This window comes from Procambarus clarkii, unplaced genomic scaffold, assembly GCF_040958095.1.
Source record: "Procambarus clarkii isolate CNS0578487 unplaced genomic scaffold, FALCON_Pclarkii_2.0 HiC_scaffold_109, whole genome shotgun sequence".
Classification (NCBI taxonomy): Eukaryota; Metazoa; Arthropoda; class Malacostraca; order Decapoda; family Cambaridae; genus Procambarus; species Procambarus clarkii.
The window spans coordinates 727627-741020 of NW_027189142.1; the positions used below are offsets into that span (position 1 = coordinate 727627).

General features: G+C 47.2%; 1 non-coding gene across 1 annotated transcript; it reads left to right on the forward strand.

The window, feature by feature from the left end:
* The first annotated feature begins 5348 nt into the window (after positions 1–5348).
* Positions 5349–5467, forward strand: LOC138360341 (5S ribosomal RNA). The gene has a single exon (XR_011226291.1). It is a non-coding gene; the product is annotated as a 5S ribosomal RNA (ribosomal RNA).
* Positions 5468–13394: the final 7927 nt, after the last annotated feature.

The following is a 13394-nucleotide window of genomic DNA, read 5'->3' on the forward strand; positions in this document are numbered from 1 at the left end:
GCCGAAGCACCGGAAGCCGTTGGTGGTAGCAGAGGTAGCTTCCTCAGGCGAGGTGAAGGTGACCTTCATAGTGGAGAGGTGGCTGTCCTGCACAGGGATGAATTTTACGGTGACTGCAGTCAAGGAAGGGTTGTCTTCGGTTATGCTGGTGGCGACGTCGGTGGTAGCTTTTTCGGAGATGAGGGAGCTCACTCTCCTTACGAAAACAGTCCTGGCTGCGAGGTAGTGTCGTGGTGGGGTGAGGAACATGTGCGCCTCCTCGAGAGCAGTGAGGTGAATGGGGTTAAAGAGGCGTTGTACGGCCTCGGCACTGCTGAACAGCAGTTGAGGGGGTCCATCATCGTTGAGTACGACGTCCAGGGGTGCAACATTGGTTGTAGTGGTGATCAAATCCGATATCTCTGATCGAGTAGGGGTCTGGTTCCCTCTGAATCGTACCTTGATTCGGTAGATCATGGCTCTAATCGTTGCTGCCTAATGTTTACCCACCCGGCAGTGCTGGGTGCAGGAGAGCCTGATCTAGAGGGTTGCACTTTCCTTAAGAGGTCTCCCGTCTCTTACCGGTTTAATGCACCGGATCAGGGTGGGGTCTGACCTCTTAAAGCAAAGTACTCTGAAAAGGCCGGATTAACGGATTAAAAAGTCCATAGAGCTGGCAAGCAGGGGATGGAAGAACGGGGCGAGGTTGCAGAAATCTTGAGCAAGGATCTGGAGATGAGGTGAAGAGGGGAGATGAAAGATCGGTGGCCCAACCACCGTGGATTTGAGCTTGATCAGATGAAAGTAGAATTGAGTAGGGTGTCATTTGCAATACACACAGAGGCCGGGAACGCAAGCAGCTGGCAGTGGAGGTTTGATGTCAGATGATGTTAAGTCAGTTCGTTAGGAGTCTTCTTTCTTGTTGATTTCACCAAACTTTGATCGTTGTTCTTTTTTTTGGGCTTGTCGGTCTTGGTGGTCACGGTTCGTGTTGATGCTTGAAGGTGATCTTTCCTTGGGGGTGATGGTGTACCGACAGATACGTCCTCATCCGATTCATCAGATGAGTGAGGAGCAGGGGTGTTGACACGCTGGGGTAGATTTCTTGAAGGTTGGGTTCTTGAGGGTTGATGTCTTGAAGGTAGAGTTCTCGGAGGGTGTGTAACAGCGGTAGGTACTGCAGCAGAAGGTGCTGCATAGTCGGTACCCTCTATAGGGTCACACCAAGGGTCGATAGCAGCGAAATTCGCCACTGAGACGGGTGAAGGGACAGCAGCAGCTGGAGAAGCGTGTGGAGCAGGAGCTGACAGTATGTCAGAAAGCGTGGCTGCGTTCACAGTGATGTCATGGTTGGTAACGGGAACTGATGCAGAAGTGGGGGTCACATGAGGCAGAGTCTTGTGAGCTGTAGGTACCCGAACAGGATCTGAGGGCTGCATTGCAGTGGCGGAATCGTCGTCGTCGGATGTAGAGTCAGCATCCTCCTCTACAGGGTCAGTTGTTGGAGATGAACGCGGAGCGTTGAAAACTTCCTCAGGAACAATGAAGGTAGGGAGACCGTTCGCCTTGTACAGAATTTTCAGAAGCCTCACGAATTCTCGGGGGTTATTGCCAGCAGTAATTCTGGCTGTTGATATCAGAGCTTTTACTGTGCTCTGCCCAATTAGCTTTGTCTTTGGTTGGGCCGGTGGCGATGGCTGGCTCGACGAATCGCTGGTTTGCGTTTGGGAGCTGGCTCCCCATTGGCTGGTAGTAGCAGTGGGACGTCCTCCCGGGAGCTCCGGGAAGATGGCGGCTTGGGCGTTGAAACCTGAAGTAGAGGTGGTCGCTGATTGGCTTGTTGCTTCAGAGGTACTGGCTCCGGTTGAAGATGTGGATTTCTCCATGTTTTTAATAGCGTTTTGTCTGTGAGGACAATGTATGGAGATTGCTGGATGATCGCCTTTGCACAGCAAGCAGCATAGTGTTTCAGACTTGCAGATGGCCGGCGCCGAAAAATTTTTGCTTATATACGCCGTCTCGAGGCGCTTGCTCGAGCGCCATTGGCTGCTCGACTCGCCTACGTCACCCCGTTGCCCCTCCCCTCCTTCCTCTGGCTGCAGCCAACAGGCGGCTCACCTCAATCACTATTATCGCTGATTTTGCTCTATTTTTTGGATTTGTGCAAAAGTCATTTCACAGGGACGTGAAACAGACGAGTAGGCAACTGCAGTTTTGAAAGCGTTGTGAGAAAGCCGTGTCTACTCGACCACAAGCGTAAAGTAAGGGCAGGCAGGAGTTGCAATGCTACTAGTACGTCCGCTTGATGGGATATAGTCGGGAAATCGTGCGGGCATTCGTCAATTCGATTCACACAACTTCAACACCATGACTGGACGCGGCAAGGGAGGCAAGGGACTCGGAAAGGGTGGCGCCAAGCGTCATCGTAAGGTGCTACGTGACAACATCCAGGGCATCACCAAGCCCGCTATTCGTCGCTTAGCTCGTCGTGGCGGCGTGAAGCGTATTTCGGGTCTCATCTACGAAGAGACCCGTGGCGTCCTGAAGGTGTTCCTCGAGAACGTCATCCGTGATGCTGTAACCTACACGGAACACGCCAAGAGGAAGACCGTCACTGCCATGGACGTGGTGTACGCTCTGAAGCGCCAGGGTCGTACCCTCTACGGATTCGGCGGATAAGAGCTTGGCTAATCCATCGATTCCACCCACCACCACCTCAAAACGGGACCTAATTAGGTCCCTATACTTTTTTACTGAAGGGCTTAATAGACGATAACATAAATTGTTTTGATATCAGCTAGCACATTGGGTCTTATGAAATCTATTTTTTATCCTCGCATGCTTAAAGGGACTCTGATTGGGGAGGGAGGGGGGGGGGAAGGTTTGTTACGTTATATACTAGCAGAGCAGGATCATTGGTGGGGGGGGGGGGGTGAGGGGGAGAGAGAGAGAGAGAGAGATCTTTCCCAACTCTTCCTTTTTACATGAGTGAGCTACCCGTTTTATTCATTTTATCCTTCTCAGAGCTGTTTTGATAGTATCCAAATGATGGTAAATGAAAAGGGAGGACACGAATATCTACCCAGAATTCAGGACTTTGGTTTGGTTTGATGTCCATAGGGAATGGAAAGGATGGGGGAGGTAGAGGGATGGGGAGATGAAATTCAGGAAGAGGATGCGGGTGTAGAGAGAGAGGAGGTTTGAAAGTTCGGTGGCCTGTCCACCATGGGTTGACATTTTTGTATGTGTTGTTTGTTTGCGTATGTGTTATGTTGGGTTGGCAATCGATATGCATGTTTGAGTGCGAATCTTTTTCTCTCTCAACTTAGGTATACGTTTATGTCGTACCTAAAAGCGAGAACCACACTATTGGGACAAGTATGCAAGGCCCAATTTTCCTAACAAGCACAGTTAATTTTGTTATTTTCGAACATTTCTTTCCAAATTGGTTTATCCAATTAACAGTATTATATTAAGATCATGAATTGCTGGGTTAGGTTAGGTTAGGTTAGGTTAGGTTAGCTTAGCTTAGGTTAGGTTAGGTTAGGTTAGGTTAGGTTAGCTTAGCTTAGCTTGGGTTAGCTTAGGTTAGGTTAGGTTAGCTTAGCTTGGGTTAGCATAGGTTAGGTTAGGTTTGATTACATTTCTATGTTAGATTTAACTCAAATTCAAAACAATTGCAGTCATTCGGCTTGTTAGTCAACTTGCCTCTAATAGGGGCAATTTGTCTAACAAGACTATTTAGTTTTGTGTGCATATATATATATATATATATATATATATATATATATATATATATATATATATATATATATATATATATATATATATATATATATATATATATATATATATTATAGCTTCAAGACTCCGAACCAATATAGAAGCATCAAGAGGAAGTGCTTGTGTTATGGGCCAATAGGCCTTCTGCAGTTACTTCCATTCTTATGTTTTTATTCCCATTGGTTCGTGTTTTATCTTGTGTAAATGTCAATCACCTCACCAAAAACTTTGGTACCATATCACCTCACCCATGTATGTGTGTATATATATATATATATATATATATATATATATATATATATATATATATATATATATATATATATATATATATATATATATAATATACAGAGTAAATCTACCCCAAAAGTAATGATTTATTTGTCTACAAAACTAAACTCTTTTTGGAATCATATGAGGCCCCTCCACTGAGGGGGGAGGCCTGGATGTTTATTGTCATGTGTATTCATGCTGCTTGCATGTCGTCGTTTATTTTGCCTTTGTTGTTTTCTTGACAGCTTTCTTTGCCTTGGGTGGTTTGGGAGATTTTGAAGCTCTCTTTATTTTGGGCTTTTTGTTCCCAACAACAAGCTGCTGCTGCTGCTGCTTCTTTTTCAAGGCTGTAGGTGGTTTGTTGCTTGTGGCGGCTTTCTTGGGAGTTACCACGGCCTTCTTTGCTGCTGTAGATGGTTTCTTGGTTGTGGTGGCTTTCTTGGGAGTTAGAACGGCCCTCTTCTCTGCTACGGCCAGCTTGAATGATCCACTAGCTCCACTTCCCTTGGTCTGAACAAGAATGCCGTCAGCCACTGCTTTCTTGAGAAATCTTCGGATGTAAATGGCGATCTTGGCAGCCTCGACTTTGTTGTTGGCAACAACGTACTTCTTGATTGCTTGTAGAGACGAGCCCTTACGGTCTTTGAGTGCTGCGACCGCGGCTAGAACCATTTGACTAGTTTTCGGGTGAGCAACCTGGACGCGAGGTTTCCTGGTGGTGGCCACCACAGCAGCAGCAGCCGCAGCCTTCTTGGTAGGCTTTGCTTCTACCATGATGATGATGAGATAACCAAGGTGATGAGAGACGCTCAGACAGTCACGGGGGAATGATGCTGCCGCCGCTTGAGCCGAACCTATTTATGTGCCGGCACGGTACAGAAGCTGCAACCTGGCAACTCGTCCACCAATCACGACGGTTGGTTTTACGGCTCCGAAACCTGGATCCCATATCTTCTCTAAAATAGAAGCATTTGTTCATGTTCTTTGTAAAAGTATCATAAAGCAGGACAGATGAGACAAATATCATAAAAACTGAAGAGCAGATGAGCACACACATGTATGTATTACAAAAGAAAATCCACAAATTCATTAGAAATTGGCAGGGTAGGCTGAGGAAGTAGGTAGATGTAAAATGTCTGTAAATGGCGAAAGAACATAAACCCAAGACTGAATAAACGATGTTAAATATCCATGCCAAGGAGACAAAAATATGTTAGGATACAATTACCATTAAGACACCACAAGAAGGTCCGTATCCTGCCGTGATGACTAAAAAGAGTTGGTTATTAGCCACAATGTGTAGGCAGTCTCATGCCAACGGCCATACCACGTTGAGAACACCGCTTCTCGTCCGATCAGCGAAGTTAAGCAACGTTGGGTTTGGTTAGTACTTGGATGGGTGACCGCCTGGGAACACCAAATGCTGTTGGCAATAATGTTTTTTGTTTTGTTTTGTTTTGTTTCGTTTGTTTTTGTTTGAATGGCTGGCTGGCTGGCTGGCTCCACGGGAAATTCACGGAGTTGTGTGGAATAAGGCCTGGTAAAATGAATTAATATGTATGTCATGTTTAAAACAAACTCGCTTAATATAGTGTGTGAGGCTTTATACAAAAACAAACAACCAAAACAAAACATGTTGTATATATATATATATATATATATATATATATATATATATATATATATATATATATATATAGCTTAATCCGGGTTTGAACTCGCAACTCCAAGAATACGCATCACTTATATACACTTTACCACTGGACCACTGCAGGACACTTGATGCTGAGGTATCAATTTAATGACGTAAATGCCATTTCCACAAATAAATGATAATTTAAAAGTATTTGTATGTACAAATCTTTTCTGTTTAAAAGGCTACAATATCAGTTACTGATATAATTTGTGTTAATGTTTCTATACCCACAGGAAGGCATGTTTTTGCTTATATGTAAGGGGTACGGAGAAGGAATCCACAGACCATCATTCCCCTTCCCCCCCCCCCCTCCCACCTACTACCACCACCACCACCACCACCACCACTACTCACCACCAATCACCACCAATCACCACCACCACCAATCACCACCAATCACCACCACCACACCTAACCGAAAACCCCCTAACACATCAACCCTCCCCCCAATCAACAGGCGAAATAATAACCCTCAAATGCCTGCCTGCCTGCCTGCCAGCCAGCCAATACTAACGGTCTTCTCAGAAAGAAAATCTCTTTGTATCTGTATTACTTGATGAAATGTATGATTCTAATAATGAAAATAAATTGTTATGTCGGTTGTATGAGCATAATGACCAATATGCACGTGATATGAATGAATTAAATAGTGTAGTTTTAAGTAATTAGGTTGTAGACACATTAAGCGGATATGATATTTGACGCGTCCAGAACTGGTGATTTTTGGTTTAGTTTTAAATGCACCACCACCACCACCACCACCATTGCTTCCCCAGAGCCTAATTAAGGACCGGTAAAAGGAGTCAATATGTATGTCATCTATAAAACCAAAGAATGAATAAAAACACACACACACACACCTACATAATAGTACTAGGAAGATTGTATGGCATAAAAAAAAAAAAAAAAGTACTCCCATTGGGTCGTTTGAACTCGCGACTTCCAAAACACCAGCCACACACCTTACCACCCAGCCACCATAGAGTTGGTATAATTGTGCAACTTTAGTTATAAAACTAAAGTTCTTATTGTCTCAAATCTTATTGTCTGTTCTATGAAAAGGCATGATGTAAATTATGTATTTTTTGAATGATTGAATTGTAGGCACATTAAGCGGATTCGATATTTGATATATCCAGAAAAGGTGATTTCTGTTCAGTTTTAAAATGCATCACCGTTAACGCTAAAGGACTGGTAAAACGACTCGATGTTTGTCATTTTTAAAATAAACACTAAAACTAGGCCCTTAACATATATAATGTTTGAATATAAATTGAATGCATATAAATACAAAGTGGGAGTGGCTGGCTGGCTGGCTGGCTGGCTGGTTGGCTGACTGGCTGGCTGCCTGGCTGCCTGCCTGCCTGCCTGCCTGCCTGCCTGCCTGCCTGGCTGGCTGGCTGGCTGGCTGGCTGGCTGGCTGGCTGGCTGGCTGCCCGCCCGCCCGCCCGCCCGCCCGCCCGCCTGCTTGCCTTGCCTTGCCTTGCCTTGCCTTGCCTTGGCTGTCCTGTCCTGTTATTGCCTTGCCTTGCCTTGCCTTGCCTTGCCTTGCCCTGCCCTGCCTTGGCTGCAGCTGGCTGGCTGGCCGTAAATCAACTCTTAACAACACCACACCACACCACACCATCACTCATCACCCATCACCCACCACCGGCCCCAGTCTCCCAGCCTCTCTTATATACCCGAGCAGGCCCTTTAAATTATTTGAATTGTTGCACTTCGGCCAATGGCACGATCGCTGCTGCTCAAACATATTCTGGTTCACAAGTATTATAATATATTATATTATATTATATTATATATATATATATATATATATATATATATATATATATATATATATATATATATATATATATATATATATATATATTTATTCATGAAACACATTAAAACCTTGATCATTTATTCATTCGTTACGTCTAGTGAAGAATTGCTTTTGTTCATTTGTATGATTAAAAATTGATAGAATATGAATTCCTCGCTTAAAGTAAAATATAAAATATATATTGGATTTATATGATTGGTTAATATTCCAAGTGATGCTGAATATCCCCTATAATTTTGTTTTGTTTGTTTGTTTGTTATGTACACATTCCAAATGAAATCAATATAAATGTTATTATTAATGTTTGAAAGTTGATTGTCTACTTGAATCTCTCTATTAAAGTGTGTGTGGCTCCGGATGGAGCCTGGTTATGGTATTTGTCGTGGTGGGTGGCAGAAGTGCTTACTTCTTCTCTGTCTTCTTTGGCAAAAGAACTGCCTGAATGTTTGGAAGAACACCTCCCTGTGCAATGGTTACGCCAGACAGAAGTTTGTTGAGTTCTTCGTCGTTGCGGATGGCCAACTGCAAGTGACGTGGGATGATACGGGTCTTCTTGTTGTCACGTGCGGCGTTACCGGCGAGCTCCAGAACTTCGGCAGCGAGGTATTCCATGACGGCTGCCAGGTAGACAGGAGCGCCAGCACCGACGCGTTCGGCGTAGTTGCCCTTACGCAGCAGACGGTGAATTCTGCCCACGGGGAACTGAAGTCCGGCCCTGCTGGAGCGAGACTTTGACTTGCCCTTCACTTTGCCTCCCTTGCCGCGTCCTGACATTGCTGCTGCTGTTGTGGGTTTGTGGTGGTTTTATGCCGCCCCGCAGATCGAGCTTCGTGTTATATACCCCGCTCAGGATCAAGGGAGCCCGCCACTGACCAATCAGCGCGCTCCGCCACGCGACCCGCTCTGAGCTGAGTCGCGAGCGGGATATAAAAGGAAAGCTCGCCTCGCGCAAAAGTTCATTATTGTATCGCAACGCCAGCCAGCACGAGCATCATCATGCCACCCAAGGCATCTGGAAAGGCTGCCAAGAAGGCCGGAAAGGCCCAGAAGGCCATTGCCAAGGGCGATAAGAAAAAGAAGCGCAGGAGGAAGGAGAGCTACAGCATCTACATCTACAAAGTGCTGAAGCAGGTCCACCCCGACACTGGTATCTCTTCCAAAGCCATGTCGATCATGAACTCGTTCGTGAACGACATCTTCGAGCGCATCGCCGCCGAGGCTTCTCGCCTGGCCCACTACAACAAGCGTTCCACCATTACCAGTCGGGAGATCCAGACGGCTGTAAGGCTCCTGTTGCCCGGAGAACTGGCCAAGCACGCCGTCTCTGAGGGCACTAAGGCCGTCACCAAGTACACCTCCTCCAAGTAAACGGCTTACTTACTGCCCTGTGGTGGTGGCTTGGCCTCAAACCAACAAACTCGGCTCCATTGGAGCCACACTTTAATTTCTAAAGAGATTGTGAGTGTTAGACACCAATACTATTATAACAAAAACCTCTGTCACTGAAAGCAAATAGCTATAAAATGAGAATATTTATGAAACTGTCTGTGTGTGTTTCTCTCTCTCAGTGTCTGTCTGTCTGTCTGTCTGTCTGTCTGTCTGTCTGTCTGCCTGCCTGCCTGCCTGTCTGTCTGTCTGTCTGTCTGTCTGTCTGTCTGTCTGTCTGTCTGTCTTGTCTGTCTTGTCTGTCTGTCTGTGTGTGTCTCTCTCTCTCTCTCTCTCTCTCTCTCTCTCTCTCTCTCTCTCTCTCTCTCTCTCTCTCTCTCTCTCTCTCTCTCAACACATATAAGCACTCGGTATCTTTTTTCTAGAGATTAGAGATTCATTGTTATGTTCCACATTAGGATTACTATGCAGGCCACCCTCTTAGGTTTGAAAATGTCAAGAAAACGGTTAATTTAAAATGTCATCTCCTAACTTAACAGATTAAGCCAGAGGACCGAAAACAGAATAAAACAGGACTGGACAGTATATGTCACTTATACAAGCTGCTTTTATTTCTAGTACAGTATGACAATTTTTATTTTGGGGGGGGGGGTGATCCTTGACAGTGCATAAGAGTGAAAAGCGACGGCGTTTTGTTTGTAAGAGAACAGGTTGTACTACAAATGACTTGATTTATTGATATCACATGTATGTATGACACCTAAATTATGCTAGGAATGTCTGAAATCTCCTTAGAAGGATATTTTGGCCCTGAGAAGGGCCGAGTTTGGTGTATACTAGGGTGGTCGATTTAGCTTATGCACGCTCTCCACGGATACGGCGAGCAAGCTGAATGTCCTTTGGCATGATGGTGACACGCTTGGCGTGGATGGCACAGAGGTTAGTGTCCTCGAAGAGACCGACCAGGTAAGCCTCGGATGCCTCCTGTAAAGCCATGACGGCAGACGACTGGAAGCGAAGATCGGTCTTGAAGTCCTGGGCAATCTCGCGCACCAGACGCTGGAAGGGAAGTTTCCTGATGAGCAACTCGGTGCTCTTCTGGTAACGACGGATCTCACGCAGGGCGACCGTTCCGGGCCTGTAACGGTGAGGCTTCTTCACACCCCCTGTGGCAGGAGCAGACTTGCGTGCTGCCTTGGTGGCCAGCTGCTTACGAGGAGCCTTGCCTCCCGTGGACTTGCGAGCAGTCTGCTTGGTGCGAGCCATGGTGAACAACTGTGGTTTGTGATGGCCGGCGCCGAAAAATTTTTGCTTATATACGCCGTCTCGAGGCGCTTGCTCGAGCGCCATTGGCTGCTCGACTCGCCTACGTCACCCCGTTGCCCCTCCCCTCCTTCCTCTGGCTGCAGCCAACAGGCGGCTCACCTCAATCACTATTATCGCTGATTTTGCTCTATTTTTTGGATTTGTGCAAAAGTCATTTCACAGGGACGTGAAACAGACGAGTAGGCAACTGCAGTTTTGAAAGCGTTGTGAGAAAGCCGTGTCTACTCGACCACAAGCGTAAAGTAAGGGCAGGCAGGAGTTGCAATGCTACTAGTACGTCCGCTTGATGGGATATAGTCGGGAAATCGTGCGGGCATTCTCACCCATTAGGGTATCTTGACCTATATTTAAATGAATGAATGGCATTCGTCATCAAGCAGGAGAGGAAGCTTGCACCTAGCACTGCCGGGTGGGTAAATATTGAGCAGCAACGTGAGCGCTTCCCTCCTGATTTCTAGCGTGGTGCCTGCATAGGCATCATGCTTTTCAGAGTGAAGGTGCGGTTCCGAGGAACCGACACCACTTTTAACAAGGCCGAGATCATGGAGCTACTGACCTCGACCTCTGGGGTAGCACCCATCGACGTCGTTATGGACGTTAAGGGACCCCAAATTCTCTTCAGTAGTGCAGCTGCACTAGAAGCCCTTTTTACCACAACGTCGACCACTGCACTCGAGGCAAAGGGGCTAACACTCCTGCCTCCCCTCCAGTTCCAGGCTATAAGAACGGTATTCATCCACAGAGTGAGTGCCATCATCGCCGAACAGCCCATCACTGAGATCGTGAAGAGCATAAACGCTCTGAACCGGTCTCTCACGGCCATCTCGGCCCACCTCATCCAGCAGGGTGAAAGCGGGAGGCCAACCCTCAAAGTCACCCTCAAGACTCCAGCAGAGGCTACTCTCGCGGCCGACAACGGACTCAGATGCTGTGGAGTGGCCTGCACACCCCACCAGATCACCAGGCAGCGTTACTTCCGCCTTCGTCAATGTTTTCGGTGTTATCAATACACCCACTACGCCCAGAAGTGCCCAAACAGGCTGCAGAAATGCAGCATTTGTACTGGAGAACACCATCACAGGACCTGCACAGCCACCATCAAGCGCTGTCTACTTTGCAACGGAGAACACACAGCCGTCTCTCAAGACTGCCCCACCAGGCAGGAAGAAATAGCGAAAATGATCGACGCCAGACCTCGAAATCCTACTCCAAGAATGAAATCTTTCAACATTCAAGCAGAAGCCTTCCCAGCACTCCCGACAAGTGGCGCCGCGAGCGGCGCACAACTCAACTACTGGACCAGCAGCTCCCGCGCCAGCCACTCAAGGTCACAGACAACACCTCTCAACCCAGCCAGCCAGCCGTCCTCACTCACGCCGCCTGCAGCCACCCCTGATAGCACTGTTGCAGCCCTGATACACTTCGCAACGGCGCTCTCAGGCGAAGATCTCAGACTACGTTATGAATTACTGAAGGAACTGTACAAGGAGAACAACCTACCATCGTTTGTGATACCAGAGGCCATGTTCACCTCCCGCTCTACTACAACAGAGGCCAACCCTACACCAGCCACTCCTGCAAACCCGACTACGGCAAACGACAGCACCCCGAAGGCTTCTCAACCGATCTCAACATCTGCTGAACCAGCAACTGTCATCGTACCTGAACCCAAAGTGACTACCAGCATAGCAGCCCCGAAAATGTTCAACCCATACACTACTGTCATGAGTTTTGTCGAAGAAAACACCGACCCGAGAATGCAAGAATTCCACGTACCACTGCGGGACCCAGTATATGAACACGAGGACGGAGACGGCTGCGAATTGTCAGTATTCGACAATGAATCGGTCTCCCCAGTAAGCCTAGATGGTCTGCGATCCCCACGCAGATTCCTGATTCACGACCCCAAGGACACAGAAGAACCATTGTCAATCCTGGACGTGGAAGCACGAACAATAACGAAAAAACACAGAAACGGCGAGGAAACTGTTACCAGGGTAGTAACTGACATGAAAACCCTGATGTACAACAGCGTATGGCGAGCAGCAAGAGAAGAACTGAACGAATATAAAGTAGTGACAAGACCCACACCTTCACCAAGCACGCCAACAGACCAAACTCCACGCAAGAGAACAAGGAAGAATAACAAGCCTAGCTTCAACACCAGACTCGCCCGAAGGTAGCCGCCTTCACCCCCCCTCCCCCTCTTTAGGGGTATAGGGACCTAATTTTGCTCGTTTTGAGGTGGTGGAACCCCTGCAAGCTTCGGAGCAGACCAACGTGCAAGACAGAAGACGGAAGACTCCAGCTTCAAAGAAGAAAGAAGACTTCAGCTTCAAAGAAGAAAGAAGACTTCAAATCCTAAGAAGAAAGAAGACTCCACACGTCATGAGGAAAGAAGACCTCACACCGCCGCCCCTCCCTCGGGACCCTGCCAGCCAAGCCTAAGCCGACCAGGTGTTCAAGTAGCCTCATATTCAGCCGCGCAGCTGGGTCTAGCCCTGGCTCTATCTCTACAACTCCGACGCTTCCTCTCACCCAAGCTATTCTTCACCTATACCCACTTCAAAGCTCACCCGAAGGGTATCTTGTCCTATATTTAATTCGATTCGATTCGGCATTCGTCAATTCGATTCACACAACTTCAACACCATGACTGGACGCGGCAAGGGAGGCAAGGGACTCGGAAAGGGTGGCGCCAAGCGTCATCGTAAGGTGCTACGTGACAACATCCAGGGCATCACCAAGCCCGCTATTCGTCGCTTAGCTCGTCGTGGCGGCGTGAAGCGTATTTCGGGTCTCATCTACGAAGAGACCCGTGGCGTCCTGAAGGTGTTCCTCGAGAACGTCATCCGTGATGCTGTAACCTACACGGAACACGCCAAGAGGAAGACCGTCACTGCCATGGACGTGGTGTACGCTCTGAAGCGCCAGGGTCGTACCCTCTACGGATTCGGCGGATAAGAGCTTGGCTAATCCATCGATTCCACCCACCACCACCTCAAAACGGGACCTAATTAGGTCCCTATACTTTTTTACTGAAGGGCTTAATAGACGATAACATAAATTGTTTTGATATCAGCTAGCACATTGGGTCTTATGAAATCTATTTTTTATCCTCGC